This window comes from Ochlerotatus camptorhynchus, unplaced genomic scaffold (assembly GCF_037179485.1).
Source record: "Ochlerotatus camptorhynchus isolate MF236.1 unplaced genomic scaffold, CSIRO-AGI_Acam_v1.1 ptg000530l, whole genome shotgun sequence".
Classification (NCBI taxonomy): domain Eukaryota; kingdom Metazoa; phylum Arthropoda; class Insecta; order Diptera; family Culicidae; genus Ochlerotatus; species Ochlerotatus camptorhynchus.
The window spans coordinates 4,384,090-4,400,602 of NW_027041014.1; the positions used below are offsets into that span (position 1 = coordinate 4,384,090).

At 41.4% G+C, this 16,513-nt stretch overlaps 1 pseudogene; it reads left to right on the forward strand.

Moving 5' to 3' along the window:
* Nucleotides 1–15,398: 15,398 nt before the first annotated feature.
* On the forward strand, nt 15,399–16,429 carry LOC135713012 (uncharacterized; annotated as a pseudogene).
* Nucleotides 16,430–16,513: the final 84 nt, after the last annotated feature.

Consider the following 16,513-nt stretch of genomic DNA (forward strand, 5'->3'; position numbering starts at 1 on the left):
CATTTGCTATGCCGACGGGAGCTCGTATGTGGGTGGTTTCCATATTTCTTCAATCCGTTTTCCTTCGACCAGACTCGAGATCGCAAGGTCCCTTCAGCATCATCCTTCCTAGCATGCTTTATTTATCTGCCACGACCATGTCCCCATACTAATCATATCATTCACGACGACCGACCGAGGCACGTCATAAAGTGTATTCGCACTCCCTTTCGGTCGATGGGGCCAATCGTCGTCGTTTGTCTGTCTGTGCTGAAATGCTCTTGCAACAGATGGAAATGGAAATCTTTCTTGGTGGAAACGCAGATGGGAAGATGCGGTGTTTTCTATTTGAAATGCACTTGATAGGAGCCCAGTATGCTGCTACTGCCGGCATCCTTTCTCATGTGGCTGCTGCAGCCCCCATAATTTCCGACCGAACAGACTTAGTGCATGGTAAGTAAAAGTGATTGTCTTGCTCCTTCTGCTGGTGCATGCGTGGGGGCATGCTATAGTGACACAATGTTGTTTTTATCAGAGGAAGTGTTGCCAGATGAACATATATTTTGCTACAGTTTTGCCTCTGACGTCATTTCGGTTCAAGGGTGGTGTCACAACCCTGCGCTTGTGACGAACCCGTCTACCTCAGCTAGGTGGCATCCCTATCTTGCTTGCCTTGCCTTGAAAAGAGCTAACATCGCTGCGGACCCGCGAATTGTGGGCCCCACTGACAGCTCATAATTTGTAAACAAATAGAAGATTCAAGCCAGAATTTCAAAAAAGGCGTGACTGATATTATGGATATTCTTAATATTTTTGCTTACATTTTGTGAAAAATAAACTTAGGACTCATAAAATAGTATTTTCTGATTTTCTACCACGAAGTCAACCATTTATATGGCATAAAAGGGAAAATAATTTCATTTGATAAAAATAAGACAATTCAGTCACGCCATTTTTGCAGTTCACACTGGAATTGTGACGTTTCAGATGTTGGTTTCAATAACATGGCGGCATGCCACCCAGCTGGTCTACCTACATAAACGTTGACACGACGATGCGCCCAACTACGACCCTGGTTAACGGACTGACAGCCGTTCTGTCAGATGGTGATGGCGTGGCGTATGTATGTGAAAATAACAAAAAAGTAAAAGTCATTTCTAAAACTTGCTTGCGCGTAGGTAATATTGCTTAACGATCAAGGAAAAATTTGAATCTAAATTGTTTATTCTACTTAACTTTAGCCTATAATTATATTTAAAGCAGTGCAGACTGAGTGCCACTTAATTCTATAGATTGATCCTATTATATACACAGAAATAAGAGGTCAAAGAACAACATAAATTCCTAACCTCATGTCCCGATAAATTTTACAGCGATTAACTAAGTACGGATTGTTGATGCTCGTACGGTCAAAGAATCACAGAAGAACACTAAACGTAAGTAAATAACTTGATAATTTGCAATCGCACTTGACTTTGTAAACTAGTTAAAATAAAAATTCTAGCCACCATGAAACATATTTATGCTTTGCAATATAGGGTAGAGCCCCCAATATTGAACATGGAAAAACTTAATCTAATATTGTTATTCATATTTTTCTTCAAAAGGATTTTATAACTCCCTCCCTCTCCAACATCACCACGAGAAATAAAGAGTTACAAACCCGGAATATAAATCTACTGTTGACTGATTGTTAGCGTGAAAAGGGGGGGGGGGGGCTTCAAGTATTTCAAATAGTTTCTACTGAAATATATTTGATTCTTGCCTAATATTTCTAATTCAATTTGTCAGTAACATTTTTTCCAGTGTTCTGATCTGTCAAAATCTGTGAAGTTTGTGTTTTGACCAAGGGATAGGTCACTCCGCACACCAATTTTGGGTCATATTTTTTGTCAGTGTGCCGCATGTGTGAAACAGGTGTGCCGATTGTGCCGGTCGTAGAGCAGGCTGCGATTGTTTGTAAAACACCCATCCCGGCAACCCGGTATTTCTGACATTTTTTGGCTTGAAATCGTAAGGATAAATCGGATTGAAGATGACGCGAGAAGTGGCGGGTGTGCGAAATTTTAGTGTTTTGTGTTCATAGGATAGTAAAAGTCCTGTGTGTTAGGGTATTATAAAGCCCTCAAAGGAAGACCAGAAACCTAGCCTTTCGTGATGTGAAAAGCAACGGTCTATCAGCGGCCGGAACCCGTGGGGAACATTGTTGGAGACCGACTATAGAGGATGATGAATAGACTTCTGTAGTTTGTTTTGTGTGAGTTGCAGCATTATTTAAATCAAGGGTACTAATGGGGTCTGATTAACTGCCTCTTCCTCTTGAGCTCACTCTAGAACCTACATTTCGTATTTAGATCTATAAGTGAACTGCTGGTCTGAGTTCCTCTTGTATATTCAATTAGAGGATGTTCCTGCATATACAGTCAAAGAGTACGTAATGTTGTGAACAACTTCAATGACAGTTGTACAACCGTGCTCCCATTTTATTTCCAACAATCCGATGCCTAGAAGATTGGGCCGAAGGTGTGCCGATGGATGTGTTCAAGCTGTGCCGAATCTAATTTTGGCACAATGTGCTGAGTGACTTACCCCTTGGTTTTGACGTTGGTGTAGTGGCGCCGATGGTGTAGTGATTTGTTGCCACAGGAGTGAAAATCGCTCGTCGAAGTTTCGACCGTCTATATAGCAAACACCAGATTTGCTTTGGGTTAGCTTTTAGCTAGAAGAGTTTTATTTTTAGTTTATTTTAAGGTACAAACTCGTTATTTAACTTACAGATTTTAGTCCTTTTAACGTGTTCGATTCACTCTGTAGCCTGTATGTTTGTTGTTTGTTTAAGATCTATGTTTAGTTAATTTATAGTAATTAGTGCATAGGTAATTTCACTAGAATCTTAATTTACTTACAATCCAAATTCAATAGAAATAACAATTTTAATTATAACTTCTGGCATTAGGTATTAACTTTATATTTTGAATACTCCTGACTATATTTTGTAGCTATTGTTCACATTTAGCTTTATTGTTCATTGCACAGATTGACAGGTCAACTTAACGTCACCTTCTATTCCATATCGCTACGTTCCGTTTTGAAGCGGCGCGAGGAAAGAATAAATAATCAAAGTTTTGTTGATAAAAAGGAGATAGTACCTTTGTTAGTTGGTCTACAATATAATGAATTGGTATCGCTTTTTGATAGATCGAAATTCTATCCACCAGACTATGAATATAGCGACTATAGTGTTGATGGGTGCGATATTTTACTAATCATTATCTTTTTCCATGACGATCATGTAGCCATTACCCTTCGTTTACTCCCTGCCTTGGATTGACTTCCGCTCTTACTGCCCTACCCTGCCCTACAAAATGAAAATGAAAAATGAAAAATACCCATATTGTAGTGTATATTACCATAATTATCTTTCACATACCGGAAGTCACCATCACCATCATTTTGGGTTCACATTGTTTCCGATCATAACAATATGTTGTTTCAAAAACAGGAAATTGTGACTTTGAGAAAATTATAAATCACCATATTGAACTTCAGAACTCGCTCACCACACACCGCTAGTCTGCACATGAACTTCCTGTATAAGTTATAAAAGCTGTAGAGTATGAGCATGCATGAGCATGAGCATGATTGACCGTCCACGGTTGCTACTCTGTTATTGCCAGACCAACTGTAATTACACAGAGAACCAATAGACGATGCTTGGGACTAGCAATCATTCTCAATGTGTAAAAACTGGTGATCTCGAATAAGGCAATACCAGCGCCAGCCGCACCTGAACGCAGGTCAAGAAAGGAATGGGTAGGAATGTGTTGACGTGACACTCGCTTCGATGGAAGCCGAGGAGTCCTCTGCACTTCCACGAGGAATCACAGGGATGTTGGGTAAGAGGGTTGGGTTTGCAGCAGGGTTCGTTTTAGTAAACGATAAGCTGAATTGATGTCCTAACGATCGTATAACGCGAAGGAGCTTGGGATTAAACTCACGGTCTTCTGCTCAGTAAGCAAAATCGTTTGCCACTAGGCAAACGAGCTCCTTTTTAATCATCGGGTTGCTGTTATTACCATGTAGTCATATTAACAAATAAAACGATTGACGAATCTTGATGTGGATAGGCTTGAGATTAGACTCAGGATGTTCTGCTCAGTAAGCAAAAACGGTTGCTCTAAGGCCACCGAGCCCCTCATATCACATAATACCGTTACTCAAGTTGTTATTACTATTCAAATCCGGCACTAACGACAGCGAAAGGTTTAGCAAAATACACGATAAACAAGCGATCTTACCAAACATTTTCAATATGAAAGGACCTGGGACCGCGTTTTTCTGCTCAATAAGGAAGCCACTGCAACCGACGATCTTTCAATTCCGAAAACAAAAGGCTACGAAAAAGGCTACGATGTTCAATGTTTCGATTTGCTCTTTACGCATTGTTCAGGCAATCATAACAAGTTATGACCGACGTGACGATTGTTTAAAGTAATATGAGTAATATGAGTATTATTGTACAAATTACAGTAGATTTTAAAAGTTACCTCATTATTCTGCAGCGCCATCGGTTTTTATTTCTGGATCTTGAGTTGTTTTGGTGATATACTTATTTGTGGCATACTATTTTGGGCGCCCATATGGGCGTATACTATGTAGGGTAGCTCATCTACCACAAACGCTGAAAATATTATCGCGACTCCTCACACGATGATGATGACGACGGTGGCGACACGATGGCATGAAGGAAAATGGTAGCCATGCAGCAGGGTGTGCCGGTTTACGATTGTGTACTCATGGTTTTCGCGGATATTTTGGAAAGGTACCACGAAAAAAAATGCCATTGCTCTATCTGTCAAGACGTTCAGTAGCACTCTGCGACAGTGTTTCATTCACAAGTACACCGTTCTGTTTACATAATGGAATCCCACGCCAACACTACCGCGCGCTGCAAATCAGGTTCGAAAACCGTTTTTCTTTTGTTTGATGGTTCTTCTGTCAGTTTTGCTTCCCGAAAGATTTCACACGCACACAACCGAACGGCGTGGAAAGCAGAAAATGAAAACACTTCGATTGTGTACGTACCGGACTGACCGCACCGAACTCACTCACACACTCACTGATCACGCAAATCGATTAAAATCCCTCTGCCATGTACCCTGACTGGGTGCTAGAGATTCGATTTTCCTTCAGGAGAACCATCTCCGATAACCCTATCGAAACGGAAAATCATTCGGTCCAATCGAAAGAGCAGCATTTTCCCAGCCCATTCCACCCAGTGCCATCGATCCGTGCCTTGATTTTCGCTCAGATTATGCTCCGTCAAATTTCTTCTTCGAACGTAGCGATCGCCAGCTCAGGTTCGATGCACGCATCAGCAGCCATTCATGCCGTTCGTTTTGAACGAACGACGACCAGACAGCAGACCCAAGAATGGACACTTTTTCAAAGCACTTTTTCCACTGCTATTACGTCGCGACCGGACCGAAACATATCACCAATCGATTCAGCGTAAAAATTGCACTTCATTTCACTGCCTTCGAGAACCGTCTATCTTCGTCACTCATATAAAACAACTCCCTATAAGTTATAAAAGCTGTAGAAGTATCAAATACCCCCCAATATGGATATTTTAGTAATTGGGACGACGTGTACAAGCTTGATTGACGCCATTTTGCAATCCAATATGGCGACATCCGGTTTATGAAAAAGCGTCAGACAGTGTCATTTGTGAAACGAAGACGACGTGTTGCGGCTGAAAATAGATGGTTGACATCATGTCAGAATAAAAGATGGCGACTTTGGGTTTGTGAAAAGTTTCAAATACCCTGAAATATGTGTATTTTCGGAAGTATGACAACATAGAGTCCTCAGCGGCGCAGGTGGTGTAGTGGTAAGTGTGATTGGCTCTCACCCCAAAAGACCTGGGTTCAATCCCAGTCAGCACCGCATAACATCTTTGATTACGCTTTCCTTCGGAAGGGAAGTAAAGCCGTCTCCGGTCCATGAGTTATATAGGGTCCGGAAATAAAATCCAAGATGGCAACTTCCGGTTTTTTGTTATTCTAAATTGGTATCGATTCTCTATTTCCGGTCTCTACATGTCATCCGCTTTCTGAAAATACCTATATTGTGGGGTATTTGACACTTCTTCACAAACCGGAAGTCGTCATCTTTGAATCCAAAATGGCACCAATGATCTATTTCCTGCTTCTACACGTTATCCTCGTTCCGAAATCACCTAAACTGTAGCTTATTTGACAATTGTCCACAAACTGGTAGCCGCCATCTTGAATTCCAAAATGTCACTAATCATCTATTTTCACCTGAACACCTCCAGTGAAGGCAGTAACCTTCTAAATGGAAAGGTTCCCGAGATACAGCTTATACATGAAGTTGCACGTGCATACTAGTGCCACGCAGTGAGAAAGTTCTGAACTAATATGACCATCATCCACAGGGATTTGCTCACCTGCATAACTTTGGCTGAAGGCAGTAACCTTCTATATAGAGATTCAGCTTGTACACTAGCGCTGTGTAGTGAACATTTACTGTCCACCATAAGGCGTTGATACACTGAACAACTTTGCTACAGACAGAAACCTTCTATATGTCTATGATCACGCTAAATTCAACATGCTAAAAGGTGTCCCACATCATATTATATCACGAAAAAAAAAACTCTGTAGAAAATAACTCATTGGATATCTTCTCTTGAAAATTTGGGTAGAAGTAGTTTAGAGTGTAATGTTTAAACTGTATTTTTATCACTGTCAGTTTTTCGAAAAGCAACGTCGTTCATTGATTTTACGCAAGCACCTGGAAAATGCTCAACTCTCTCATCGGGACATCGGAAAACAACTCGGAATCGTGCAGTCAACGGTGATTCGTGTGATTAAACGTTACTACGAAACTCTGAGCATCGAACGGAAGGAGAAATGCGGTCAAAATGGATGTTCTATTAGTGATCAGGATCACAAGCGTATCGTGAAAGCGTTTAAGTGAAATCCCTATGCTTTGGTCAGGGATGTGGTCAAAAAGATGAATCTGTCCAAGTCTTTCGTTCAGAGAGCCAAGGACCGGGAGGGACTGCATACGTACAAAGTGCAGAAGGCTTCAAATCGTGACGAACGGCAAAATGCGGTGGGACAGTCACGGGCCCGGAAACTGTACACCCAGATGCTGACGAAGCCTAATTGTCTCATTATGGATGATGAGACTTACGTAAGGCGGACTTCCGGCAGCTACTATTCTTCACCGCCCAGCACAAGTTTGGAGCAGTAAGGAAGCAGACACTTCAAAGTTTGCCAAGAAATACATGATTTGGCAAGCGATCTGCTCAAAACTTTGCTGAGGACAATTTCATTATTTTTTGTATGATCACATTCCTGTGCAACACATTTATGCAATTAAGTTGACAAAATTTGATGAATAGATTTTATTATAAGAGTATTAAAAATAAGAGCGTCTCCAGTAAAGTTTCCTCTCTACCATTTTCGCTAGCAACCGAAACATTTTATATAACAGAGAATTTCAGGACATTTCCATTTCACTGGTGTTCCAAAAACTTTCAAAAACTTTAGGAAAGTTTCGAGAACTACAGAAAAGTCATAAAATTTGGATCTTCACTACAGTTCCATGAACTTCACTAAATTTCCGTGAACTTTAATGATGACCATAGAACTTCAGGCCAATTTCATTAGGTTGGAGAAAAGTGCAGGAATTTTACAAAAACTTCAAGAAACTAAAGATCTTTAGGAAAATTGGGAGAGCTTCAGGGCTATGAACATCATATCAGGGCAGTCTAATGAACATACGAAAAATTGTAGAAACTTGAAGGAACATTTCAAGACATGTCAAGAACGACGTCCAAAAATTAAATTGCAAATCTGGATTCAGACGTTCCCAGTGAGCATTCCAGCAGTTCCCGTTTCCGTGCGTTTCTGGTTGGGAGCAGTTATCGAAGAAGATTCCATACATTCACAAGGATTTCGGAAATTTCCAATGATTATTTCGAACATTCCTGACAAGGACTCCCCAGCAAACATTGAAAGCTGAATTAAAGCTTATTTAAGAAAATATATGTCACAAAGCAAAAAAAAACTTACCCCCCCTAGTTCAAAACCTGGCTCTGTCTTTGACAGCCGAGAAGGCGTCTAGGTAATATCCAGGTCTATTTGTTGCGCTAATTGGCTCATTAGAAATGAGGCAAGACAACTTTCGACAAGTTAAGTGCTATCCACACCAGCCACAATTTCCATGAACAATCCACGAACCGTACGCCATGGTTTTGAATTGTGGGTTTTCGGGTACTGTTTAACGTATTTTTAGAGTGCAATTATGTGCGATAAATTCCTCAACATATATTTTCTCGGAATACTGCTTGCTAAATGGGAAGCATTCACCGCTGGTGGTAATTTTGAATAAATTCATCAAATTCTGAACCCCCCACAATTTCGGTACAAACGTATTGAAATGTTCAGCTCTCCATTCTTTGCAGTGATCTACGGAGAAGATTAAAATTTCCCATTAGCCGCTTCATTTAGCTATGCATTGATTCGTCTCGCTCAAATCGTTTGGTGAATGGAACCGCTCGAACAAGGGACATGTTCCTGGAATTCCGGTCGTTGATGGCATCTATCTCTCTACACATCGCAGAATTGAATTCAGAGGAAATACAGGAATTGCCACGACACTCATCCATCGCACGATGAATCGATGAAACATCAATCAGTCAAATGGGTTTTCCCGCCCGCCTCTCCCTGCACGTGGATGTCAGACAACAGCTAGGAAATAATTAACGTTAATTGTTGCAATGACGTGAATATCCGCGGACGCAACAATTGCAACGGCAGCCTGCAGATGATCCGGTCGCTAAACTCCGCGGACAAATTTCTGGTCATGCCGGGATATTTGAATTTAATTAGCGTGGGCACGGGCTCGCTTGTGTGGCTTGGATCAATTACGAATGTGTTTCGGTCGGAGAAAATCCATCACAAACAATCGAGAAATCGCTATCATCATTACGTGCGGGCTGAAAATTGAATCCCAAACAATTACGCGCCATTGGAAAACTGTATTTGATTGTAATGGGTAATTTGAATTTCGGGGATGCCGTTGTTTTTTCGGCGAAACATCGAAATTGATGCCAACAGTTTTGTGAATGCAAGGCGGACCAGGAACTGGGTGCGTACATCTGTTTGTGGGCAGTGTTTGTGCACGATGATCATTAATTTAATTAGCAAACATTAGCCCACATCTAAAACAACTCGGCTGGGTTCCCTCCGTATTGTTGGTCGACCACCGTCATTCCAGCGCTGTTCTTCGTAGTCGTCGTCGTCGTCGTCGTCAGCAGAAGCGGCCATCATGGTGGACATCCGGGGAGTTTGTTATATGTACAATATGATAGTTCATTCCATTGTGTATGCACTGCGTAAACAAGTGATTTTCCAGCATTAGAGCTAAATGGCACTGTAGGTAGTCACTTTTTGTACTACACTGCCAGTTGTTGGCTGGAGGTTGTTTTAAATGCTTTCAATTTGTTATTAGACGAGGAACAGTGTATAGAAAGATTATAAATGTTGGTTTGTGACTACTGATGCGGGTGTGGTGCGTGTGGTTCTTTACACCCAGATTAAGGTTTCGAGTTTATGAAATCTAGGCAGTGAAAACACGCATGGATCGGAATTTCTGTCAATACAATGTCAATGGGCCAGAATGGGAATTTACCAGGAACAGGAGTCCGAGAGCTTTTGCTTTAATATTTTATAAATAATGGAAAACTTATCATATAGGGGAAATGCAGGTCATGTTCGGCCTAAGTGTCCCTAATTTGGGCCCATACATAAATTCAGCAATCGACTAAATTTTCAATAGCAACCAAAAATATCCATAAGTAACGTCCCAATAACGCGTTCATCTAGATAAAATTGATAAATAGCAGAGTTTTAGCGATGGGTCCAATATTAGATACATAGGCCAACAATTAGAGACATTTCCCCTATGTATAGACATTTTCTTACGTCAGAAAGGGTCCCAGGAGATATTGTTGCGTAAGCATAAACCAGACATATCTAGTTGATTTAAATATTCAAGGTAAAGTCTTACAAAAGAGGAGCGGGGCTCTGAAATAACAATATCTTACAATGCAAGTACGGGGGTTTGAAAATTAAAAAAAAAGTGTTTTCGTAGCTAGTACATGTACCCAATCACAACAGTAAAAGTAATATAACAAAGAATAATACAGCATTTATTTTAATCGAAAATGACCTATTTCAATAATCCAAAGAATAGGATTTTATTGACGCTGCCAGCCAGTCTTGGCAGTATTCCAGATTTCTAGATTTTAGTCATCTTGCCATAATCAGATTGCGTTAATTTACAATATTCTTAAGCACGTTCCAATTTTTTTTCCAGATATTTCAAATATAATTTTCACGTAGAACTAGGTCATTATGGACTATACTGGGGTTTAAATATAAAAAAGTGGCAAAATAGTGTTAGGTTTTGAACACTTGTAGCTTTGTCGTTTATAGATGAAATTAAAATCCAAATACCCCAATCGATAGAAAATAACCCTACAAATCTGCTGAAATAAATACTTTTCTAATTTTCCGTAAAACAACTGTTGAAAAAAGTACAAATGATAATTGTACCACTGTTTTCATGAAATAAACGTTTTTCCCAAACCCAGTCGTCATAATCGAGTACCATTTGGTTGCACATTCTGTTCATTTCCGCTGCGGACGGCGTGGTGCAACCACCAAGCAGGAGCAAGAGGTAGATTTTTTTCCTCTCTCTCTCTCTCTCTCTCTCTCTCTCTCTCTCTCTCTGCCGTCGTTCTGAACATTCACGCGGCGCTGCGACCGGATGATATCGGGTAGGTGTGCATTTTTTCAACGGCCAACGTAGTGGAGATCAAGCAATCGGTCCTTCTTAGGACCACACATTTTTTACGGAAAGAGCTATATTGCTGCGATAAATCGGCGGTATTGAGTAAGTGATATTATTTTCCTCGCAAAAAATGCAATTTTTTCAAATGGAGTAAAAAATCATAGAGAGCTAAAACAATCAAATTTGATAGAAAATTCGCTCACGAGCATGCCATTTATTTTTATGATATTCTATTTTTGATTTAACTCTCACAGCAAAAAAAATAGTGCAAAACATGTATGGTACCTCTATATATGCAATTATATTAACATCCGAAATCCATCCTTTTTTACATATTCCGCACAAAAGATTATTTCTGCCCCACCCCATTCATAAAAAAAATGGCGGGAAATACTGTCAGGGGCGGGGCTTAGAAAGGATTTTTTGAGCTGAATATGTAAAAAAGGAAAGACTTTGGATGTATTTTTTGTGCATCATATGTAAAAAAGAATGGGCTTCGGATGTGAATCTAAATGAATATATGGTGATTATGAACCCGCGTTCTGTAAATGTGTGCCAACTGCGGTAGAAACCACCGTGTTTCTACTCGCGACTGACAAGTGAGCGAAATTCATTTACTATATATTCGCCAAAAGACGGCATCAGGACCGGTCCCCCCCCATAATTTTGCGCCCCCGACCAACACTGAAGCTCAGTACCCTGCAATACAGCCCTGTCGACTGGTCCAAAACCTAGCACCGCTTCCCCTCAACAATCAATGAGCCCTTAGCACCCCGGTGGGTATTCTCCAACAGAGTAATCGGCCCCCAGCCGTCGATCAGCAAAGCATCGCCTCACTGCTGCAGCGGCCCAGACGAACCAAGGTCCCTCCGCTGCCCCTGGTTTATCGTATGCCAGTGCTGTGTGAGGTGAATCTGTCGACGATTCCTCATTTACCTCGGAGGAACTTGTGACACTCGTGGCTGAGGTCATCATCATCATGCGCACCTACAAAACCAAATCTGAACAGCTTCATGCTGCCCTGTCCCTTGTCACTAAGTATGGACCGTGAAGTTATGAAAATTGCAAATTCGAACGCTTGTTCGCTGAAGAACAAGCATATCGAACTGCTAGACTTCCTTAACGCCAAGGAGATCGACATTGCTATCATCACCGAAGCCCATCTAAAGCTGGAAGTCAAAATCTACCTATCAAACTTTCGGCTTTTGAGATTCGACAGAACCAGTGTAAGAGGAGAGGGAGTAGCCGTTACTGTGAGGCGTAACATCAACTGCCACCTGCTAGTGAACTTTCAACTCAAAATTATCGAAGCCATCGGGGTTGAAGTCGGCACATCACTTGATCCCATCACCATCATTGCGGCTTACTGCCAAAGACAAGTCAACAACAGGGATGGGCCGGCAGCGGGTCTTCGACAAGATATCATCAAGCTGACTCGGTGGCGACAAAAATACATCATCGCTGGCGACTGGAACGCCAAACATCAAGCTTGGGGCAACAGTCGGCGCAATCAAAACGGCACCATCCTGAACAACGATATGCAGGAAGCGCAGTACAACATCTTGAGTCCGGACACTCCCACCCGGATGAGTAGGACCTACCGGACCGGTGCTCACACCACCATCGATATCTTCATCAGCAACATGAGCAACAACATCTCGCAACCTGTCGTGTATTAGGAACTCAACTCGGACCACTATCCGCTGGTGGCTGAAGTGGTTTCCTCAGTCAACAAGTTCCAAGCATCGCGGCGAAACTACCATCGGGTAGATTGTTAGCAGTTCCAACACTGAGTTGACACCAGCATCGACTAAGACGTCCACCCGGAAACGACCGACGACATCGACCGGTGTCTGCACTCCACCGATAAAGCGATTTCCCGGGCCAGAGAGCAACATATTCCAGTATCCAGACAGGTGAGTAATGCTCTGAACCTTGACAGGCCCACTAGAGACCTTATTAGACTCCGCAGCACGTTTCGTAGGCAGTACCAGCGTAGTGGGCTGCCTAACCTGAAGACCAATTGCAACCGTTTGAACAAAATCATCCGAGCCACGATGGTAGATCTCACAAATTTCGATCTCACAAACAAGATTCGCTCCCTCCCAGATTGTGCTAAGCCATTCTGAAAAATGACAAAGATTTAAAAAAAAAATAAGCCGTGGCCCATGTCTCCTCTTCCCTCTCATAATCAGAATTTGGATCCATCCTTACTCATAACCAGTTGATCCTTACTCATAACCAGTTGAAAAGGCCAATGTTCTAGGTCAACACTTTGTGATTTCACACCAAGCCATGGTGAGTCCATACGAGCCTGCAGTATCGGAGGTAATGTCTAGAGTCGCTGCCACACCCGTAGTTGCCCCTGATGAAAGTAGAATATCGGCTAATGTATCACCTCACCATCGGCAACGATTAAATCAACCAAGAACATGAAGGCCGCTGGTGTCGATGAAGTGGTCAATAGACTGATGCAAAATTTGACTTTTTCGCTCCGCAGTGCTTAAATGGTTTCAAATTGGGTCCTGAATAGCCTTCCAAAGTTACAACTCATTTGGTTAGAAACAGACTTCGCACAAGCCATTTGAAGTTTGCATGTAAATTACTATGGGAAATCTCAACTTTTTGTTCATTGCCTTCTAGTCTTTTTCCAAATTGAGCTGCGAAACAGTTCGATAGCCATTCTTATAGAAAATTTTCACAGCTCCAACTTTGCTGGAGATCGTTTCTATGTAAAACGAGACAGGAAAAAGTTATTTATTATGTAAGAGATTGGTAAACTTATGACATGATCAAGCAGCTGCTCTGTAAGCAACACTGTATTTTGCAGTGTGACATAGTAACCATGATTTTTGTGTCCTATTCAACGCCCCAGAAACACCAATGTTGCCTGCTGAGCAGTTGATTGAGCATGATCATAAGACATCAGCGCATTGAACCATTGATAACTTTCGATCCTTGCATTTAATCAAAAAGTGGTCTTGAGCAAAGTTGTAGCTGGGAAAATTTCCTACAAGTACAGTTGAAAGTTTTTGAAGCAATCCGATATGGCGAATTATTAGATAGACATGAACAAAAATCTTGGTTTTACCATAGTAATTCCCATACAAACTTCAAATAGTTTGTGCGATCTCAGTTTCTCACCAAATGGGTTCAAATTTTGAGAGGTTAGTCAGGATCCGATTTGGAATCGTTTAAGTATTGTGGAGCGAAAATTTAAAATTTTGCATCACTCTAGTGGTCAACCTCGAGTTGAAAAAGTTCAGTGTTTACTTTTTCGAGCACCTTGCAGCGGTCTTCAATAAGTGTTTGGTGCTTGGCTACTTCCCTGCATGCTGGAAATTAGCCAAAGTCATTTCAATCCACAAGCCTGGCAAAGACCCACCACCCAAGCAACATTGCAAGTTTTATGGAGGTTTTAAAGCATGCTACAAGTCTAAATCATGGTCTCCAGAACCCTTATAAAACCTGAATTGTTACTTGGGCAGTACCAAAAGCTATCGGCTCATCAGCCTCTTGTCCTCCATCTCGAAACTATTCAAAAAGTTGATATTCAGCCGTCTGCTGGTGTTTTCAAATGATAATAACATCTTTCTCAAAAAGCAATTCGGGTTTAGGATGTTAGAGCACCAACTCTCACGGGTTACTAACATCATCAAGCGGAATAAGTCCGTTTCCAATACATCTGCAATGGCATTGTTGGCCGTCGAGAAGGCGTTCGACAATGTCTGGCATGATGGCCTAGTGTACAAGCTGCATCGATACAACTTTGCGATCTACCTCGTGAAGATTATCAAAAACTACTAGTCGGGCAGATCATTCCAGGTCTACTTGAACAATGTCCCCTCTGATAAGTTCAACGTTGATGCAGGGGTTCTTCAGGGTAGCCTGCTTGGACCTATCCTTTTCAACATTTTCACGTCAGACGTTCCTCCCCTGCCGGGTGGAGGTATCCTGTCTATGTTCGCAGATGACACCTCCATCATCTATAAGGGTCGAGTGATCCGTGCTCTGGCGAGTAAACTACAATCAGGCCTGGATGTTCTGTCCGACTATTTTAAGAGCTGGAAGATTTGTATCAATGCAGCTAAAACATAAACCATTCTGTTTCCACACTCGTATTCACCTCGGCTTGTTCCACCTGCTAACGTCAAGATCCATCTTGATAGCACTCCCATTGAATGGTCGAGTGAAGTGGTCTAACTTGGTCTCACCCTCGATAGTAAATTGCTATTTCGATCCCATGTGGACAAGGCATCCACTAAGTGTAACATCTTGATCAGGTCGCTCTACCCTCTGAATTAGAAATATTGCGCCGCTTATAACTTATTAGAGTCTGGCGGCGATTATAATGCGCTTGTCAATATACTCGGATGACAGCCGCAACGTCAAAGTCATTGTTGCTTTTCAGTTGATTTTTTTTTCTTTTGATAAATAAACAAAACCTAACGTGGAGTTGATACGCAGATAGACTGCTCCAGATTCGTAGATTAGATTTCAATAATTATTTATTCAACCTCAAGGCTATGGCCAATATTCAGGAAAGAGTTTCACCTCAACATGCATCCTCCAACACCGTATATCATTGTTTATACGGGTTCTACTTTTTGAACCTTAAAAAAAGCCAGCTGACAAAATATATGCGAAACATCCGTCGACAATCTCAAACTGGATTACATTGTACGAGCAGAACAAGGTTTTTTCCCGTAAGGAAAAAGCTAAGGTTCGTTTTGGAGCCGAGGAAAGAACGTGGCTAACTAATCTGTACAAAATGAATCAGGTTATGTTCCTCGGTGAAACGAAACACAAATTCATGCAATATTTTCATAAATCTATCAGCACCGCCTCGATCAGCAGAATTCTTCTATCAGAAGGTTATACCTGGAAGGTCCTAGAACGACGTGCAATGCAACTACGGCAGGAGGAGATCTATCGCTTTTTTACTGAATTGAATGAAAGCAGCTGGGATATTCACAATTTACTATTCTTGGATGAGGTCTCATGCGACAATAGGAGCATGCTTCGCACTAAAGATTATGCTAAGGTTGGTGAAAAGCTAGTGTACATAGGAGAATTTGTGAGACGTCCACTTTGTTCCCTTCTAAGCTTCCTCGGTGTCAATCGAATACTGGAAACTTTTTCAACGGATGGTACATTCACAAGACCTATATTTTTCAATTGTGTTCGACAGCTAATAGGATCTGGAAAAGTGAAAAGACATCCCGGAGAATATTCCGTATGGATACTCGACGGGGCCAGAATCCATTGCCACCGATCCATAATGGAATATCTTCGTTAATTGGGAATCGTAGTCATCTTTCTGCCGGCGTACGCACCCTTTTTTAACCCTATTGAATTGATCTTCGGCTATTTGAAGGCATATTTGAGACGGACATACGTGGAAAATAGTTCCAAGGATATTGCAATTACGATAGCAAAAGCTTTGAATGATTTCAAAGACAGAAGCTGTGTGAATATTTTCCGAAAGTGCGGGTATCTACCTGGGGGAACTTTTGATCCTTGTGTTGGATTGGGCCAAAACATGAGAGACAATTGATTTTCGAGGTGAATTTGACTAGTGCTGGTGAACTGATTAAGTAATTTCTGATATGTAATAAAATACTTATTTCGAAAATGTCTT